Below are 18,860 nucleotides of genomic sequence, written 5' to 3' on the forward strand. Positions count from 1 at the left end.
GGCTGTATGAAGCGTTCCTTTTGGATAACACCACTACATGGACGCTCTGTGATCCCTCTGTTTGGTGCAGGTATGATGTCAGTCATCACCTCGGGTATATCGAAGGTTTCTGTCTTAGAAATGTCAAGGCCTCTGAGGAGATCATCTTCGGGTGGACCACGTTGCCAGGCAGCTACCTGAGTGGCATGGAATGTTCCTTTACCGCCCAGAGTGTACTCATTAATGTCGACGTTGTCTGTCGAGAAATGGACAAAGTGGTCCTTTGCTAGGTTTTGTGGCATAACAACCCCAGTGTCATCCATGGTCTCTAATGTCTTCTTGGCTAGTGCAGTGTCAAGTTTGATGACATCACGGTAACTCATGACATGACCTGCCTGGTAAAACATGTTCACTATCTCTCTCGGCGGTGTTGCTTGGTGAAAGGCACTGGCCAATCCTATGTGTTTTGGGGTCAAGAACGTGTCTCCATTAGCAGTCTACATAACATCTTGAGCAATACTGGTAATTCTAGCCTTTCGTCGGTCGTCATTTATGTCATCTTTCAGGTCGTGTTCCTCTAGTAGACGTTGACCACCAAGTAACAAGTTGAGAAACATGTACAAACTATCGGGTATGCCCTCTAATACTCTGTCTTCGCTGATGTCTATTCCTTTTTGGTTGGGATGAGATACCACGTCACCACGAATCCGCAGGTCCACATGGACCATGGTCAGAAATGTATCCTGATCCTCATGTATGAATGATGGAATGACTTTGTTAACATCCTTGGTATCAACTTTTGTCACCATTTCAGAAATAGGAATATGCTGGAATTTGAATGGCACCAACACAGTGTGAGGTTCGTTTCGAGCACGATCCTGCAATACAACAATATCATATATGCCCACAAGGTTAATTTGATATGTCCTGCAATGATGTACAAATTGTGTGCAGTTTGTTTGTCACTGCACATACATATATGCTCAATAGTGATAGTGGTATGTTGGCTAGTTTGTCTTTGAAAGTGTTCCTCAGCGTCATAAATGAAGATGGTATATCTATTTGGACATTGTTAGCTATTGTGTAGTATCTGTTCCATACATCTACGAGATCAAAGATATCATCATGTTTTGCTGATTGCTCAAGTTCTTGACAAAGCCAGAATAGGATCTTATCTGTGCTTTGTGGTGACACATCTCCCATCCGCTTGGTGTTACGTTCGAACAGGACAAGACAAGTCCGGTGATAAGCTCCGTCTGCAGCTGTAAGATCATTTATACAAGCCAGTGGAACTCTTAATGATTGTTCATACTCTGCTGCTTCCAGTATTCTGGTGCTGACTTTGGATTCTTTTAGGAGATGAAGTGATTCTTTTTTGTCTTTTTGAATTAAAGATACACTTCTTCCAATCAGTCGCAGATGTTTTGCTTCGAAGAACAACACTTGGTGAGGTTCCAGACGAACTTTGACTGCTTGCTTCTCTCAATGCAGCATTTTCTAGTCTTTCGACTTTTGATTTACTCATGTAACTAGATCGACAGTCCTTATGCCATAAGTTGGCTGAGGTGAGTCCATTTGGAATATTTCAGTGAGTCGATCAGTTACTTCTCGGAAATTGTCATTTTGTAATTTAGAACGAAGTTGTCTAATAGTATTGACTGACCGATGACCATCACAGCTGACTGTCATGAGCTTTTGCTTGTTCTCTTTCTGGCATACAATGCATAATTGTGTTTCCAGTGAAATTGGTCTTTTTCGAGTTTGGTTTGTGCTTTCGGTCATGTTTTCAGCCACTGGTAGATCAATTCAGACCTGCAATAAAAAAAGTGTTTTTCAAGATCGTTTGCAAAGTTATCACATACCAAGTTGTGAAAACCCAATATTCCAGGCCAGACTATCACTACTGAGCATATATGTATGTACAGTGACAAACAACCTGCACACAATTTGTACATCATTGCAGGACATATCAAATTAACCTTCTTATGGATGATATTATAAGTTGAACGACAAATTATTGGTTAGAAATGACAATGTTTTGCAAAAGATGTGCAAGTCAAGAATTTTCTACAATTTTAATCATGAAATTGAGTATTGCATTGCATTCACCAGATGTGAAAACATAACAAAGCATACTTTTTTTCAACTTTCTACCTTGATAAATAAAAGAGAAATATTAGTTTTGATGTTTCAATCTGGCGTTGGCGGCCCTCTTGGATTTCTGCATGTTGATGCATTATGGGGCATTTTGAGCTTGGCATACAGCATATTTAAATTCAGCACCCCTCAATACCCCTTAAAAGCTGGTATGCCAAAAAATTAACACGATTTGCCTTCAGGGTTAACAATTTGAGTAATTTGTCCTAGTCTAACTGTCTGCCCTGTCTGGCGGAGACACTGAAACAAACCTAGTGATGCATACCCGGGTGCAGCCAAGGTTCTCGCGATGAGGGCATGTGAGGCTCCTTGTTGGGCCATTCCTACGGCTCTCTCTCTCTCTGTACTGCGGTCAGGCGTGGCATTTTTCTTGTGTGCTTTTTCATTCCGTGACAATGCCTAGTGTCTTCAGCTGCTTTTATACAGTTTTTCTGCACGTGCATTTTGTGGAGCACGTGCATGTTACTCTTTCAGAAAATGAGCGTTTGAGCGAGACAGTTCGCGAGACGATACATTTGTCATTACACATAATTTGCTATTACCTTGTCACATATTTCTGTAACTTTTCCTGGATCTACGTTCAAAATTAAGATTTTAAACGTCAAATATATTTGGTATACTTTCTTTTGACAGTAGTATATATAACGAGGCGGTACGGTTTAGATTCGAGTCGGCGGCTTTATTTTTTTGGAGGGGTGGGGGGTGGGAGTCGTCCGGTCGGTCGGACAATGAGGACCACAGAAAATGCTGCCATCTTATCTTCGATAATGAATGTATGTGAAGTAAAGTTTCTAGTTTTTTAATTTTATTTGCAAATTTACAATCCATGTCTATTTTATGTAAATTTGTTGTATCCAATATCCAGCGACAACTACAATAAGTCCCCGCAATAATCAATGTTTAATGCCAGCCCCGAAGAATACACACGGTGTGCTCTAATGATCCGCCATTCACACACGCCTTTCTCAGACACGAACCTGGTAATTACACTCGTCGTTTGTATTCATCCCGGCCATGAACCTTCCATGATATGTCACAGTGAGCAGGTGACGTTCGATACTTGTGTCATTATCTATGCATTTCCGACTCCCACGCCGTTATATGGCCGGAATATTGATAAAAGCGGCGTAAAACCAAATTCACTCACTCATTATCTCTGTAACGGGCCAATGCACACTATTCAGGGGCGGATCCAGAGGCGGGCAGCGGGGTGCGCACCCCCCCTTCTCCCCGAAATATTTTTCCCTGAGCATTTCCCCCTAACCTTTGGGTTTCATGATCTGTGTGCACCCCTTTCTCCAAAATTCTGGATCTGCCCCTGACCCCATGAACAGGGCCTTACAAGTGTTGTTGTACACAAGTGATTTGGTGTAACTTGGGCGACCAATGGTAAGACTTCAGGTAATATAATTTGACTAGAAGCCATAAAATAAGGCTGGGGCCTTGCAAAATGAAATTTAAGGGAGGACAGTCCGGATCCTTCCCGACCAATTCTAACTAAGACCTTCACGGGTCCTTAACAAAGAAATGACGTATTTACGAAAACGGTTGAATTATCTGAGAGTACAAGGCTGACGAAAGAATACCGTGATATGAACAGCTTGAAGTCCCGTGAAGCCGAGTAAAGTGTCTCTGATTAAAATTATCCCTGTATTGTTGATGGCTGTTAAGGTGTCAAATGGTTAGTGACCTGCGCCCGCTGTTAGCCTACCTGTATGGTTGTTAGATTGTATACAGGGCGGTTCAGGATCTTTTCTGACATCCGTGGCCGTGGCCGCAATGTTTAACTTGAATGAATGAATGAATGAATGAATGTCTTTATTTGCTCCAGATAGGTCCGAAGATCCTCAAAACATCATGGTTATTTAATTATATAATTAAGTAACAGAATACTCAAGAAACACACACACACACACACACCACACCACACACAATATATATATATATATATATATATATATATATATATATATATATATATATATATATATATTGATATATGCAAATATATCCATGTTATCAACAGTCAGCTATTGTTTAGATTATTACCACAAGTGATTGAGAATATCTTTTAGTTTATACGAATACTTTGATAATTCTATAATAGTAAAAATGCCATGTTATTTCATCAATATCATTGTTACTGGCCCCACAAAAGAATTCCAGCATGTCATGCTCATCCAGTGGATATGCTAGAGTTTGTAAAGAAAGTAAAATCACGGCATTCTCACTATGGCCGCTAGACCTACACAAGTATAAAAGGTAATAATTAAAAGCTTAAAAGATAATTTCTAAAAAAAATAAAAAATAACAGACTGGCGTCCTTAGTTCCCTTATCTAGAGTTAAATCTTTAGAGGATAGAATTACTATACATCAATGAGCTTAGCATTCAGTATAGCCTTAGAGCAAGGCTAGATGACCGCCTGTCCACAAAGGAGAAACTGGTAGGCCGGAGCAGGTCAGGAGTAGCCTAGTGGTTACAGCGTTTGCTCGTCACGCCGATGACCCGGGTTCGATTCCCATTAGGTACAATGTGTGAAGCCCATTTCTGGTGTCCCCCCGTCGTGATATTGCTGGAAAATTGCATAATCTCCAGCCATCCGACAAATTTCCCGAGGCAGTTCGGGTCGAGCTACTCGGTGTTTTCGCAAGAGATTGACGACAATGGACGGGAAGTTTAACCTGACTTATAAACCTATAACGCAATGATCATTGTAAAACCTCGCAATACGAGGTACGAAGTTTTACAGTGGTCGTTGTTAACCCGTTGTTTTGAAATGACCATTATTTATGACTGATACAACTTTGTCTTGCTATGACTGATCGTGAAATATCTGATTATTGAAAACTGCCGGTTTTATCCACTACGCTACGAAGGATCGCTGTGAGGAATGAGATTGTTTGTCAGTATGTACCATGTGTTTCTCACAAGGCAGGTACTGCGGTCAGCGCACGTGCAGGACAAGGGTAGTGCGTGCAGAGCATGAATATTGCGCGTGCGGGGCAAGGTGTTGGCTGCCAGTCGCATCCCAGTTGACACCGGCTGTTCATCATTTGCGGAATGTTCCATCAATGTTGTTCTACTGTATGCGTTTAATTTTCAGAGCTTGTTTGAGTAATTTTTGTTGTCTTAGACGGTTTATAAGTTTGATAAAAGACTCCTCCTCGGTTTTGGTTGAGAATGTAAAACCTCAGGGGAAGGAAATCCCGAGGGCGCGTTAGCGCCCGAGAGATTTCCTGACAATGAGGTTTTACATTCTCAACCAAAACCGAGGAGGAGTCTTTTATCCTACACATAATGAATGCCCCAGGGGAACAAGATATTTGTTTAGCTGCATGAACACATCTGACATGGTAAACACTAACACTATAGTGACAGGTTTAAGCATGGTGTTTAACCGTGTGAGTAGTTCCATGTAATTATCCCGATGAAACTGTTGCCTATGCTTGAGGAAACACAGTAATGTGGTTGTGTAAATGTTTACATTCACAATTAAGTCGCTGTTCTGACAGCATTGTCGTTGACATTGTACACACGATTGTGAACTCTACTGTTTTGGCATCCTGTAATGCTATTTCAGATGTATGTAACTTTGAAGGAATATGCATGTAAAAACACGATATCTGATGTGTCGAACTACGGTTGTATCGAAGTGAAAGCTTACTCCTTTATTTATCGCTTTTGTGGAATCTCGGGTGACAAGACGTATTTACGCCCCTCAACCAGTGTTTGCAATATTATATCATATCATATCATATCGTATCGTATCGTATCGTATATCGAACCAGAAATTATTGAGAATTTTAGGAATATGTTTAATTGGATTTCTAGTATAAAGAACCTTGAGCAGCTATCAAGTGCTTGGTTTCATTCAAGAGAGACAACTCCGTTAATCCTTTTTCATTAGTTTGTGAAGAGTTATCCCCTTGTTTACTTGCTAGCAGACGACATTTTCAGTAATCTTCAGTATGGATGATTTAGAGAAGGGGAAGTTGATTTGAGAGTATTATAACAAGGACATCAGATCAGCTAAAGTGATTTCAAGTAGAAGTGGCATCCCTTTGTCTACTGTTTATCGTGTTTTGAAAAATATTGCAAATGGATATGGCATTGAGCACCAGGGAGGCGAAGGTAGGCCCAGAAAATTGACTGTCGGTGACAGGAGGCGGCTTGGTATTCTTGTTTCTAAAAACAAGCGAAGGAGTTTAGAAAACTTAAGGCTGGATATGATTGATAGAGGAACTGTGGCTGTCTGTAAGGAGACAATTAGAACTGAACTGCATGCAATGGGTTGGCAGAAAAGTCGAGGAATTCCATCACCGATCATGAAACCTGAACAAAAGGAGCGAAGGTTGAACTGGTGTTTACAGCATAGAAATTTTAACTGGGACAATGTGATTTTCTCAGATGAAAGTTCAGTGTGGCTGTTTCCTAATACACTGAAATTCTGGACCAAACAAACTGAAAAACCTTTGTATCAGCGCTCAATGTACAGTCCGAAATATAACGTGTGGGGTGGCATATCTGTGTTAGGAGCAACGCCCCTCTGTGTATTTGAAGGGAATATGAACAGTGAGCGGTACACAGATATTCTCGAGGGACATTTACTTCCATCTGCTCACGTGTTCTATGCACATTTTTGGATTTTCAAGCAGGACAACGACCCCAAACATCGTTCAAAGCATTCACAGGCCTGGTTTCGGACCCAAAATATGACATTATTAGATTGGCCAAGCTATAGCCCTGACCTAAATCCAATAGAAAATGTTTGGGGACTTATGAAGGAAAGTGTCAATAAGAAAAATCTGTCAAATATTGCTGAAATGAAAGAAGAGGTGGTCCGATATTGGGACAGCATGGACCACGACTTTCCAACTTCTTTGATCAGTAGTATGCCCCGCCGCATTTAAGCCTGCATTGCTGCCCATGGTGACTTGACAAAATACTAACTGTTCACCTGTCTTTGAATCTGGAGTTATGTTCTGCTAATATTCACATTTAATACGTGAGTAATGAGTGAATTTTTTAAAAGAAAATTACAATCTTAAATTCTCACTAATTTCTGGTTGTACTGTAATATAGCATTAAGTAGCATATGTAATAGCACATAATTCACAAATGTAAATCACCAAGCACATAATACAGTTGTGCAGTTGATACTTATACTACAGTTCATACCAGTCTAATATGGTGTCCAATACCAGTCAGAAACTCTGGCAATGAGCAGGAAATCAGGAATTTAATTAAATAATAATAGCGCTGACCATATTAATAGACCATCTTAATAAACGCCATGTTCATTGACATGCCACAATGAGTACCTGCCCAACAAAATCAAACATAAGAGGAAGTGACCAATTTAAGCCAGTTCTCTGAAACAACATTCAGCAGACTTCATTCCATTGTTCAAATAACAACGTCGTCACTGAGGAGCCTGTGACAACTATCAGCAGTGGGAGGAATTGCTTAGAAAACATCACGTTATCACCTGTCAACTCAAAATAAACACAGAGGGTGTTTTTTCCTATGGGTGGAAATTTGCAAGGGCTTTTTGTCCTGGGGGCATTTAGCCTAGGGTTTTTTGTCCGGGGGCTTTTTATCCCAGTGGGCTTATTGTCTGCCCACCCCTGAATGACATCTGTGACGTGACGCCCTTTTTTTTTCAGGTCACGAAATTTAATACCGGCAACTTAAGACAGCATAACGAATGTATTACGCCGAAACATTTGGTATCTGGTATCTTTATTTGAGATATGCTTCAAGACAATGTTGTTATTCTGCATTGAACGTTTGAACTGGTACCCCCGAAAATTCAAGATGGCTGTTGCTGACGAAGCCTTGTTCCAAGGCTGTACTGAATGCTGAGCCCATGGAGGTATAGTAATTCTATCCTTCGAAGAGGCAAGTCTAGATAGCAGACAGTACAAGGACGCCAGTCCGTTATTTATTATTATTTTAGAAATTATCATTTAAACTATGAATTTTTCCCTTAGAGACTTATGCAAGTTTATTGCTGGCAGTATACAGTCTTGTAAGGTCAACCATCTTGGATATTGTTGACGAAATGGGAGCTCATAGGTAGTTAGTGGTTCTGTTTTCTGATTGGCCAAGCTCACATTGAGGCATATTGTAGAGATTTTATGAAGGTTTTATAACACTGGTGACGTGGACGTAATTTCTGACACGGATTGTAGTTGAACCTGGCAATAAAGCAGATGTCAACATCACACGATCCCAAGGCAATAAAGTGGTTTTAAAGTTCGCTCAGTGTTTGCAATCACGCTGTTGTAAAGATACTTACCTAATCAACCTATAACCAAAAAACAGATGTTGCATAACAGCGATGTTTGAAGAAAGGGGTCAGGGGTGTGTGGCTTGTAATATTGGTGCTTGGAAGGTCGTTCGTTTTCGTTTTGCCCGATAGCTTAGGCAGGGTGCCATACGTCATTAACTCACTCCATGAAGAGATCGAATAAGAAAGGCTATATTTGTGAAAATTATCGTGATAAAATGAGATGTTTCTGATTATTTACTGTTCAAGTTATGCGAGCATCCGATCACCATCTTTGTTTTCAGTTTCATCTCAGTGATCATTAACATATCATCAGAGCAAGTGATGTATTGATGTATTGCTCAGCTATCTATCTGTCCAAGGCAATCGTGGTATGTTTTACATTTGTTAGATCCACTAGCATCTGGGCTACCACTTGTATTTACACATAATGCTTTTATTAATCAAAGAACTCATGTCTCTCAACAAACGCACATTATTTGTTTACATCATGGAATATACCGAACGGATGGATATAACGAACTGTTTTTGTAATGGCCACTTGCAGTATATTTAGTTGAAATGAGTATAGCGAGCTACGGCTGTAACGAACAGATATTAGTGGTCTCTTTGAGTTCGTTACAACCGTAGTTCACTTTGTGCAAGGTTTGATGGAATAATCAGATACGTCACTGGTATGATATAACGAACTGTATTTGTAATGGCCACTTGCAGTATATTTAGTTGAAATGAGTATAGCGAGCTACGGCTGTAACGAACAGATATTAGTGGTCTCAACCGAGTTCGTTACAACCGTAGTTCACTGTATTTGTAATGGCAAGGTTTGATGGAATAATCAGATACGTCACTGGTATGATACAACGAACTGTATTTGTAATGGCCACTTGCAGTATATTTAGTTGAAATGAGTATAGCGAGCTACGGCTACGGCTGTAACGAACAGATATTAGTGGTCTCTTTGAGTTCGTTACAACCGTAGTTCACTTTGTGCAAGGTTTGATGGAATAATCAAATACGTCACTGGTATGATATAACGAACTGTATTTGTAATGGCCACTTGCAGTATATTTAGTTGAAATGAGTATAGCGAGCTACGGCTGTAACGAACAGATATTAGTGGTCTCTTTGAGTTCGTTACAACCGTAGTTCACTTTGTGCAAGGTTTGATGGAATAATCAGATACGTCACTGGTATGATACAACGAACTGTTTTTGTAATGGCCACTTGGAGTATATTTAGTTGAAATGAGTATAGCGAGCTACGGCTGTAACGAACAGATATTAGTGGTCTCTTTGAGTTCGTTACAACCGTAGTTCACTTTGTGCAAGGTTTGATGGAATAATCAGATACGTCACTGGTATGATATAACGAACTGTATTTGTAATGGCCACTTGCAGTATATTTAGTTGAAATGAGTATAGCGAGCTACGGCTGTAACGAACAGATATTAGTGGTCTCTTTGAGTTCATTACAACCGTAGTTCACTTTGTGCAAGGTTTGATGGAATAATCAGATACGTCACTGGTATGATACAACGAACTGTTTTTGTAACGGCCACTTGCAGGATATTAAGTTGAAATAAGTATAACGAGCTACGGCTGTAACAAACTGTGGTCTCTTTGAGTTTGATATAACCGTACTTTACTGCATTAACCAAGTTTTAATGGGATAAACAGATACGCCAATGATATGATTCATGAAATACATCACCATCGGATAACCCTTTTTTGTTCACTGCATTATTAGACACTATCAAATATGGGTGTATACTTTCTTTTGTACTTCAGTATATTTGTATTTTTGATTTTCCATTACTCTTTCGTTTTCTATTTCCAATTTTACCAGACGAAACTTATATCCGAACGAGCTAATAAAAAAATAACACCACCAGCCATTAATGGGATCAGTACTAATTGGATCACAAGGAATGATGTAATGATCGAGTCATTATCGCCCGAGGCGCGATCGCAAACCATTAATGGCAAGTTGTATAACATAACTCATGTGAGCGGTATTAATTGAATTGCTGGAGGTGAATAGCTTTCTCAACCAATTGCAATTGCCCAGGGCGTAAAACATGTATGAACATGTCTACGATACCAGCACATGATCTCGATGCGACTCAGTGCGACTTCTAGATGAAATACAGTGAAACAAATAGAGTTAAATTTTTCAGCTGTTATTGCCATGAAGGTATATTTGCGGACTTGGATTCATCACTGTTTGATAAGGACATTCATTTGATACAGTTGGAATGGTAAAATGGTCTATTAAGAGACCATCTTTTATCATGGAAAGGATTTAGATATAAGTACATTTAGATATCATTCACAATGTATGATGGGATAGAGACAATATCCATTAAGTCAAAATAATTAAAGTAGGTAACCACTTTAGCAATCTGTTCAATTTTAGGATTCTAAGAATAAACTGCCGCTCGATGTCATGATCCGTGTCTAAACGTGACGTCATCTTGAAGCCCGATTCAAGCCCGGGATTGGGTGGTCAGGCTCCCTGACTTTGTGGACACACGTCATCGTATCCCAATTGCGTAGATGCTGCTCATGCTGTTGATCACTGGATTGTCTGGTCCAAACTCGATTATTGACAGACTGCCGTCATATAGCTGGGACATCGCTGAGTGCGGAATAGTAGGCCAAACCTAACTGCTGGCACACCATTAACTATGTAATCTTCCATAGAGACCAGGTAGCCTCCCTGAAGTCGACAGGCTACCCCCACGCTAATGACGTCACGAGGGGAATCCCCCTTCGCCTCCTTGCATGTGTGAAAATAGGTCACGATAGCGTCCTTTATAGCCTGGGTCGACGCCATGATGAAAAAGTCGTCCGGTTGGCATTCATATGCGTTGGTCCAATTACACAACCGGACGACTTTTTCATCATGGCGTCGACCCAGGCTATAAAGGACGCTATCGTGACCTATTTTCACACATGCAAGGAGGCGAAGGGGGATTCCCCTCGTGACGTCATTAGCGTGGGGGTAGCCTCTCGACTTCAGGGAGGCTACCTGGTCTCTATGGAAGATTACATAGTTAATGGTGTGCCAGCAGTTAGGTTTGGCCTACTACTGTGCGGCGTAAAACTAAACTCACTCACTCACTCCATCCAACCACTTACCCGACCATTCCATCCATCCATCCATCCATTCAACCCATCCCATCCATCCATCCACGTATTGGATAATATGGGAGATATTCATATGCTGCTTGGTTGATGTTAATCTTGAAGATCTGTAGATTGTCCAATTAAGGTCATAATATATATTTGCATTAGCATATACATTGTTACTCTGACTTATTATATATCCCTTTTATTTAGTGTATAGAATATTGTCACTGTTTCTATATGCAACGTTTGCGCAATAAAATATCTTGTATCTTGTGCAACGCACACTTTTTGGTTGATGAAATTGTTCTGCAATGACGATCGATGAAGATGTTTCCGATCTCTGTAAAAATGTAATTAAAAGCTTTATTCAAATAATGCATTCGTAAATATATTTAAAGTATTACTTAAGTTTGGCAGTTCCACGAATGGGATTATATTAAATCACCGATGTAGTTCTGACACAAATATGTGTTAGTTTAGATTCATTAGCGTTGTTTACATTGCGGAGCAAAACTGGTGTCATTCCAAGGTCAGATTCGGAGCACCTGCCACTTACTTGTCAATTTCACTCACGTTATGAATAACCACGTGACCTGTATTATCGCGACCAAAGGTAGCACTATAATGACTGGCGACAAAGCGACTTGCGCAAGTGGTTTCGCGTTTTGTCCGGCAATCGGATGTCAGACCGCCGTTGGCTTTATCATTCATTTCTCCGTGAAACAACAATTCGTGCCGTTATATGAGGTATCACGACTGTGGTGTCCTTATTAGATAGACGTGCCAACCGGTGAAGGTTCATGTTAGAATTAACCTTTAGTAACCCATGCTTGTCGTTTGAAGCGACTAACGGGATCTTGTGGTCAGGCTCGCTGGCTTGGTTGATGCATGTCATCGGTTCCCAACTGTGTAGATCAATGCTGTGTCAATCACATGACGCTGTCATATAGCTGGAAGAATGCCAAGTGCGGCGTGAAGCAGCAGGCAAACATCATCAATGAATGTACATTGGTACATATCGGTACTGTAGCCTTGCTTCAAGACTGTACTGAATGCTGAGCCCATGGATGTATAGCAACTCTCCCAATTGCGTAGATTGATGCTCATGCTGTTGATCACTGGATTGTCTGGTCCAGACTCGATTATTTTCAGACCGCATTCATATAGCTGGAATATTGCTGAGTGCGGCGTAAAACTAAACTCACTCACTATAGTAATTCTATCCTGTAAAGAGGCAAGTCTAGATAAGCGGTCAGTCTGTTATTCATACTTTTCTAGAAATTTTCATTTAAACTATTAATTATTAGCTCAGGGACTTGTCCAAGTCTAGTACCTGTGGTAAATCTGGTGTACAAGTACAGGCATGTGTTACAGGCACACTGAGACAGATGACCCGTGAAGATCCGGGTTAGAATTGATCTTCAGTAACCCATGCTTGTCGTAAGAGGCGACTAACGGGATCGGTGGTCAGGCTCTCTGACTTGGCTGACACGTGTCATCGGTTCCCAATTGCTCAGATCGATGCTCATGCTGTTGATCACTGTCTGGTCGAGACTCGATTATTTACAGACCGCCGCCATATAGCTGGAATATTGCTGCATGTGACGTTAAACAAACAAACAAACAGAATGTGATGCTCATCGAATAACCGTTCCTTGTTATTCAGTGTTATTGTATATGCAATAAATATTAGTTTCCAGATATTTCAATTCTGAAACTTTCGGCAACACCCAGTCGAGATATAATATTGAGTGAGTTAGTTTTACGCTGCTTTCAGCAGTATTCCAGCGAGACGGTGGACACCAGAAATGGGCTTCACGCATTGTACCCATGTGGGGAATCGAACTCGGGTCTTCGGCGTGACGAACGAACGCTTAAACCCTTCGCTACTCAATCGCCCCCTCAAAATACATTAACAACCACATTCGTTTGTTTCCTCAACCATAGGTAAGGTTCCTAGGCACTTAAACAGCCTGTTGTGTTTACCAGGTCAGATGTGTTCATGCAGCAAAATATATATCTTGGTATCCATCCCGTCCATTGTCGTCACGCTCGTGCGAACTTTTGCTTACTGCTCTCACGGATTACTCGACCCGAACTGCCTCGGATAAATATGTCGTAGGGCTGGATATCATCTGTTCCAGTGAGTGAGAGAGGTAAGTGTTACGCCGCTTTTAGCAATTTCCCAGCAAGATCACTTCGGGGGACACCAGAAATGGGCTCCACACATTGTATCCATGTGGGGAATCGAACCCGGGTCTTCGGCGTGACGAGCGAACGCTTTAACCATTAGGCTACCCCACCGCCCTTCAAAATTTAGTAACAAGCACACCACTGCTAAAGTGCGTGACTGAGGATTGTTTTACGCCGTTTTTGGCAATATTCCAGCAATATCACTTCGGGGGACACCAGAAATGGGCTTCACACATTGTACCCATGTGAGGAATCGAACCCTGGTCTTCGGCGTGACGAGCGAATGCTTTAACCACTAGGCTACCCCACCGTCCTGCAAAATATAGTAACCAGCATACCACTGCTAAGGCTTAACAGAACACGGTAATGCAAATACTGGTTTACAATAAATAACACTACCGCCTTACATACGGAATGTTTTTGCATGAAACTAAAATATTCTCCTTCCGGGCTATACTTTCTGAGAATGGATGTATTATAAACTGAATTGTGACTTTTCCTATTTTCAAATGTTTTTATTTCTAACTTTCCCATATAATGATGTGTCTATTGATTGTACTGGTAACTTAATCAACTAAAATATGTAAACATGAACTTACTGTTTGTCGTCACTGGTTTTCAGTGTATGCTACTGTGAGTATAAATTCATCAGTTTATTCAAATATAGGTTCCGTAAAATATTTTTGATTTATTTGTAATTTGTAGGGTTGCAGGATCTAAGAAGGAAAGTTCTGGATATTACCCAGCCACAATATGAAATAACTGTCCTTAAATTACATTTGTGACGTCATTCCATTGTCTGCTAGCTCCATTATGTTTCAGGAATGGAGCGATGTGTACTAGATTCAAATGTAAGACTTTGATAGTTCGTACTCTTTGCATACATTTGGCTTATACTTTGAATGTCAAAACAGCCATGGGATCAAGAGCGTTCTCTGCTGCAGCCCCTATCTCTGGAACATTCTACCACTCACTCTAAAAGAAATAGAATCTGATGATGCTTTCAAAACTGCCCTCAAAACTCATCTGATCAAACTCTCTTTTCCATAGACATTGTCTACAATCTTTTCTCTTCATAGCGCCATTGAGCAATATCTTTTTGGAAATAGGCGCTCTATAAATCAATTATTATTATTATTATTATTATGTATGACGACGTACCATCAGACAGTAATGATGGAGAGTCTGACTCCCCATTGCAGTTCTTCGGCATGATGTATCATACTGATGTCTTGCCAGACTAATTTACACCCGATCATCCTGGTCATTGGTGTTCCTCAGTCTGACAGGACTTGGACGACACTTTAATTCACCAAAGGCCACATGATTCCTCTTAAGTGAACTAACAGACATGTGGTTAATGTACAAGTTATCACCAATGTTGCGACATGAGAGACCTGCATTGTGCAAGCCAATAGCTTGCCATCTTGTACTTTCTGATCGTCTGCATCTTACCTTGTCAAAAAGTTACTTTTTACTACTGCCGTCTTTTAAATCATTTCAGGAAACTGTAGCGGGACCTCCGGGGCCATCGCATCATGTGAAAATGGGACACATAGGAAAAGAGCAGTTTGAGACCTTTAAAAAGGAAAGTTTGTGGACAGACAAAGCCGAGTAACAGCACGTGACAGGGGTAGAGAAGAAGAGCTAGAAACAATGAGATGAGGTGAAATTGGGTTTTACGTCGTGCTTGAGAATATTTCGCTCATATGACGACGTGCATGCGTGTGTGTGTATATGTGCGGTTGCTGGTACTAGCCCAGACTGAAGCTGGTTTTATAGTGCTAGCCCACTGAGATACCATGCCGCAGTGAAGCATGAATACCCCACTCAGACACATTATACTGACTCCGAGCCGACCAGTCCTTGTTGTACCCATTAATGCCGAGCGCCAGGCAGGGACCAACAAGTACCATATTTTAACGTCTATTGGTATGACGCGGTCGGGGATCGAACCAGCGACCTTCCGCTCTCCGGGCGGACGCTCTAACCACTACACCACGGAGGCGGTCTAGAAACAATGAAGAGTGGCGTAGAACTCTTATCAGAGTGTACATTAAGCGTCAGTCAAATTTAGATGATTCTGATCAGCATGAAAAGCAGACACCATCCCCTCCCCCAAAAACGTGACCTGTTGGCATATATATAGAAGCATGTATTATAGCAATATCAGAAGAGCCAAATGTTACCACTTTAATTATTGACGGAGCTGTCACTGTTACTAGAGATTTATCGGAACGTATACCCTGGAGATTATCGAGGATGACTATTTTATAGGTAAACGTTAATTCAAAGTGAACGAGAATACCAAGGAAAGCGGCTCTATAATCATCAGGTGACCAGGACGTTATTGGGTACAGCTTTAAACGCTCACAGAGACGAGTTTGCTCCAGTTAATGAATACCTCAAATCTATTAATCTTTCTGGTTTAAGAATATTGCGTCACATACCAAACTTTTCCATTCAGTTTTGTATAATAAGGAAATATTCCAGTTCTGATAAGGTCGAATGGCGTTTTAAGTTTATATTTATAAGCAGTTGATATCACTGTGGCAATATTATGATATATATTGATATTATGAACTTTTTTGTAACGTTAGTTTCATAGTAGGGTTTGTAGGGAAGAGTTACATTAGACTCTAAGGTAATAGTAACTGTTTAAATGATACTTTCTAAAACGTATAAATAGAATTAACACATTGTCCCTCTAACAGACTAGTGCTCTGTCCGCTTCTTTAAGGATATAATTACAATACATCCATGGGCTTAGCATTCAGTACAGCCTTGGATCAAGGCTAGGAAGAGTAGTACCCTCAATTTTTAGTACGATTCCAGTTTGTGTCCACATAGCCTTGTCCCTAAGGTAATCATTAATAGTTTGAATGATAATTTCTAAAACAATATCAACAACAGACTGGGGTCCGTCCGCTTTTCTAGATTTGCCTTTAAAGGGTAGAATTACTATACATGCATGGGCTTAACACTACAGCCTTAGAGCAAGGCTAGTGTCCATTGTCCCCGATTCGCTTTAGTTGTTAAATGTATGGGGTCAAAACCTTCAATGATGCTATCCGATTTCAGGTGAGTATTCTCCATTTCAATGCTATATTTTGCGCGGATGCAGATCGGCAGCACACACGCAGTCTAACAGACTGGTTAAAGAGGAGACGCCATACCTTTGTGTCTGGTCACGGTGAACATACCTCTCACCCTATTGGATGTTCGTGTGACGTCGCAGCCGGTGGCGACACGAAACGGGTAGTTGTTGTGTTTACCACTACGTTTCAGAACGAGTGAGTGTGGCCATTACATCGAGCCGTCCGGGACGAACCGGCAGTAGAATACACCTGTGTGTTTGAATCAATTCACGGAGTATCATTGTGTTGTGGGATTTACAAGCCAAGCTTTCACTGTCACGAACACCATTCGTTGGGATGAGGATCATATGAGCCACTGTTGAGGAACCGGCGTTAATACCCGTGGAAACATATAGGTAATGAGTTATTTATTCTTATATTGTTTTACATTCTACAGAATCTCACACTGTGATTGCCCCCTCGCGATATATACCATCTACTTTTCTTCTGGGAAGGAATACAGAGCGCGTTTTTTTATGGTAGCAATACGCGCCGGGTTGTGAAATTCACCTCTCACACAGACATCTGTAGACTGTAGAAGCATTAGGTTTCTGAAAGGGTAAGGGCCGGGTAGAAGGGTGCGGGGCGTGCCCCACGCTCTTCAGGGTCTTCTTCGTAAACACCCTCAGTCGAGAGTACAACATTTACTGACACCTAAGAGTCATAAATAACACGCGAGTAGGCCCACAAACAGGACTCCGGTGATAATGTTGTATTCAAATTACAGGTATGAATTCGATCGAGATGGTAGGCCCGTCTTGTTTAGAATCATTCGAGAAGGGTTGTAACAATTTAAGATACAGATTGCCCTGGAATTTGATTGTATGCTATTCATAAACACGAAAGTAATTTGTCTCTCTGTATTGGAAGACAGTGCTGAAGGAGACCGGTTAGATTCGAATAGGGGTTGACTCTAATGTGCCGCGTGCTGGGAGTCAGCTAGAGTTGTACAAGTCTCTAAGGTAATAATTAATAGTTTAAATGATAATTTCTTAGAAATATAAATATCCCTCTAACAGACTGGTGTCAAGGTAATAATCAATAGTGTAAAATAATTTCTTAAAAATATAAATATCCCTCTAACAGACTGGCGTCGAACGATTAATAGTTCAAATGATAATTTCTTAAAAATATAAATATCCCTCATATATATATATGTGTGTGTGTGTGTGTGTGTGTGTGTGTGTGTGTGTGTGTGTGCTAGGGATGCCAATCTGTTATATAGATACCGATTGACGTCCTTAGTCCTGTCCACTTATCTAAACTTGCCTCTTTAAAGGATAGAATTACTATACGTCCATGAGCTTAGCCTTCAGTGCAGCCTTGGAGCAAGGCTAGGAATCACTGTGAAGAGCCAGTGACCGCGATCCTGGGGAGGGTTGGGCTACCTAGACTGGCGGCAAGTCTCCATCACTGTATCCTTTATTCCCAGGCTGTGGCTGAAACAACTCCACTGGCCCTTATCTCACCAGTTATCTACAGGAATCTCACACCCACTTCTTGTTTGAAAAGAAATAATTTTGCAGTGTTCTTAACATAATTTAGTAATCATCGAGTGTTTGTCATAGACTTGTATACGTGTCTAAGGTATTAATTAATAGTTTTTTATTGATAAAATGTGTAAATAAAAGGATAACATTGTCCCTGTAAGATACTGGCGTCCTCAGAGACTTGTGAAATCCGGATTTACACTGGGACACATTTCTTGATATGGTTGTAACAATAGTGGCCATTGCTGGAACTTACTTCTTTCTACCTTTTGAATGTAGTAATCCATTTGCGCCTTTTCCCAAAATGCACCCTTGTCATGATAAGGCTGTTGCCTATATTATTATGTAGTAATGTACAGCAACCTACTTGTAAGATATACTATTTACACTTTGCTAAGGATCAAATCATGGATTCAACAGAAAACTATTGATGTGGGGTCAGATTTGGGTCAAATATCTAAGTGAGTTTAGCTTTACGC

General features: G+C 40.7%; 1 protein-coding gene across 2 annotated transcripts in view; it reads left to right on the forward strand.

Moving 5' to 3' along the window:
- The first annotated feature begins 16,882 nt into the window (after nt 1–16,882).
- Nucleotides 16,883–18,860, forward strand: part of LOC124269166 — a 44,179-nt gene continuing 42,201 nt past the window's right edge. Inside the window, exon 1 of one of the 2 annotated variants that reach the window (XM_046704182.1) lies at nt 16,883–17,247. The gene's annotated coding sequence lies outside the window, so the exon portion shown is untranslated. The remainder of the gene's footprint in view (nt 17,248–18,860) is intronic. The other variant, XM_046704189.1, reaches the window with a different exon arrangement.

This window comes from Haliotis rubra, unplaced genomic scaffold, assembly GCF_003918875.1.
Source record: "Haliotis rubra isolate DU_JTF1 unplaced genomic scaffold, ASM391887v1 Scf1010, whole genome shotgun sequence".
NCBI lineage: Eukaryota > Metazoa > Mollusca > Gastropoda > Lepetellida > Haliotidae > Haliotis > Haliotis rubra.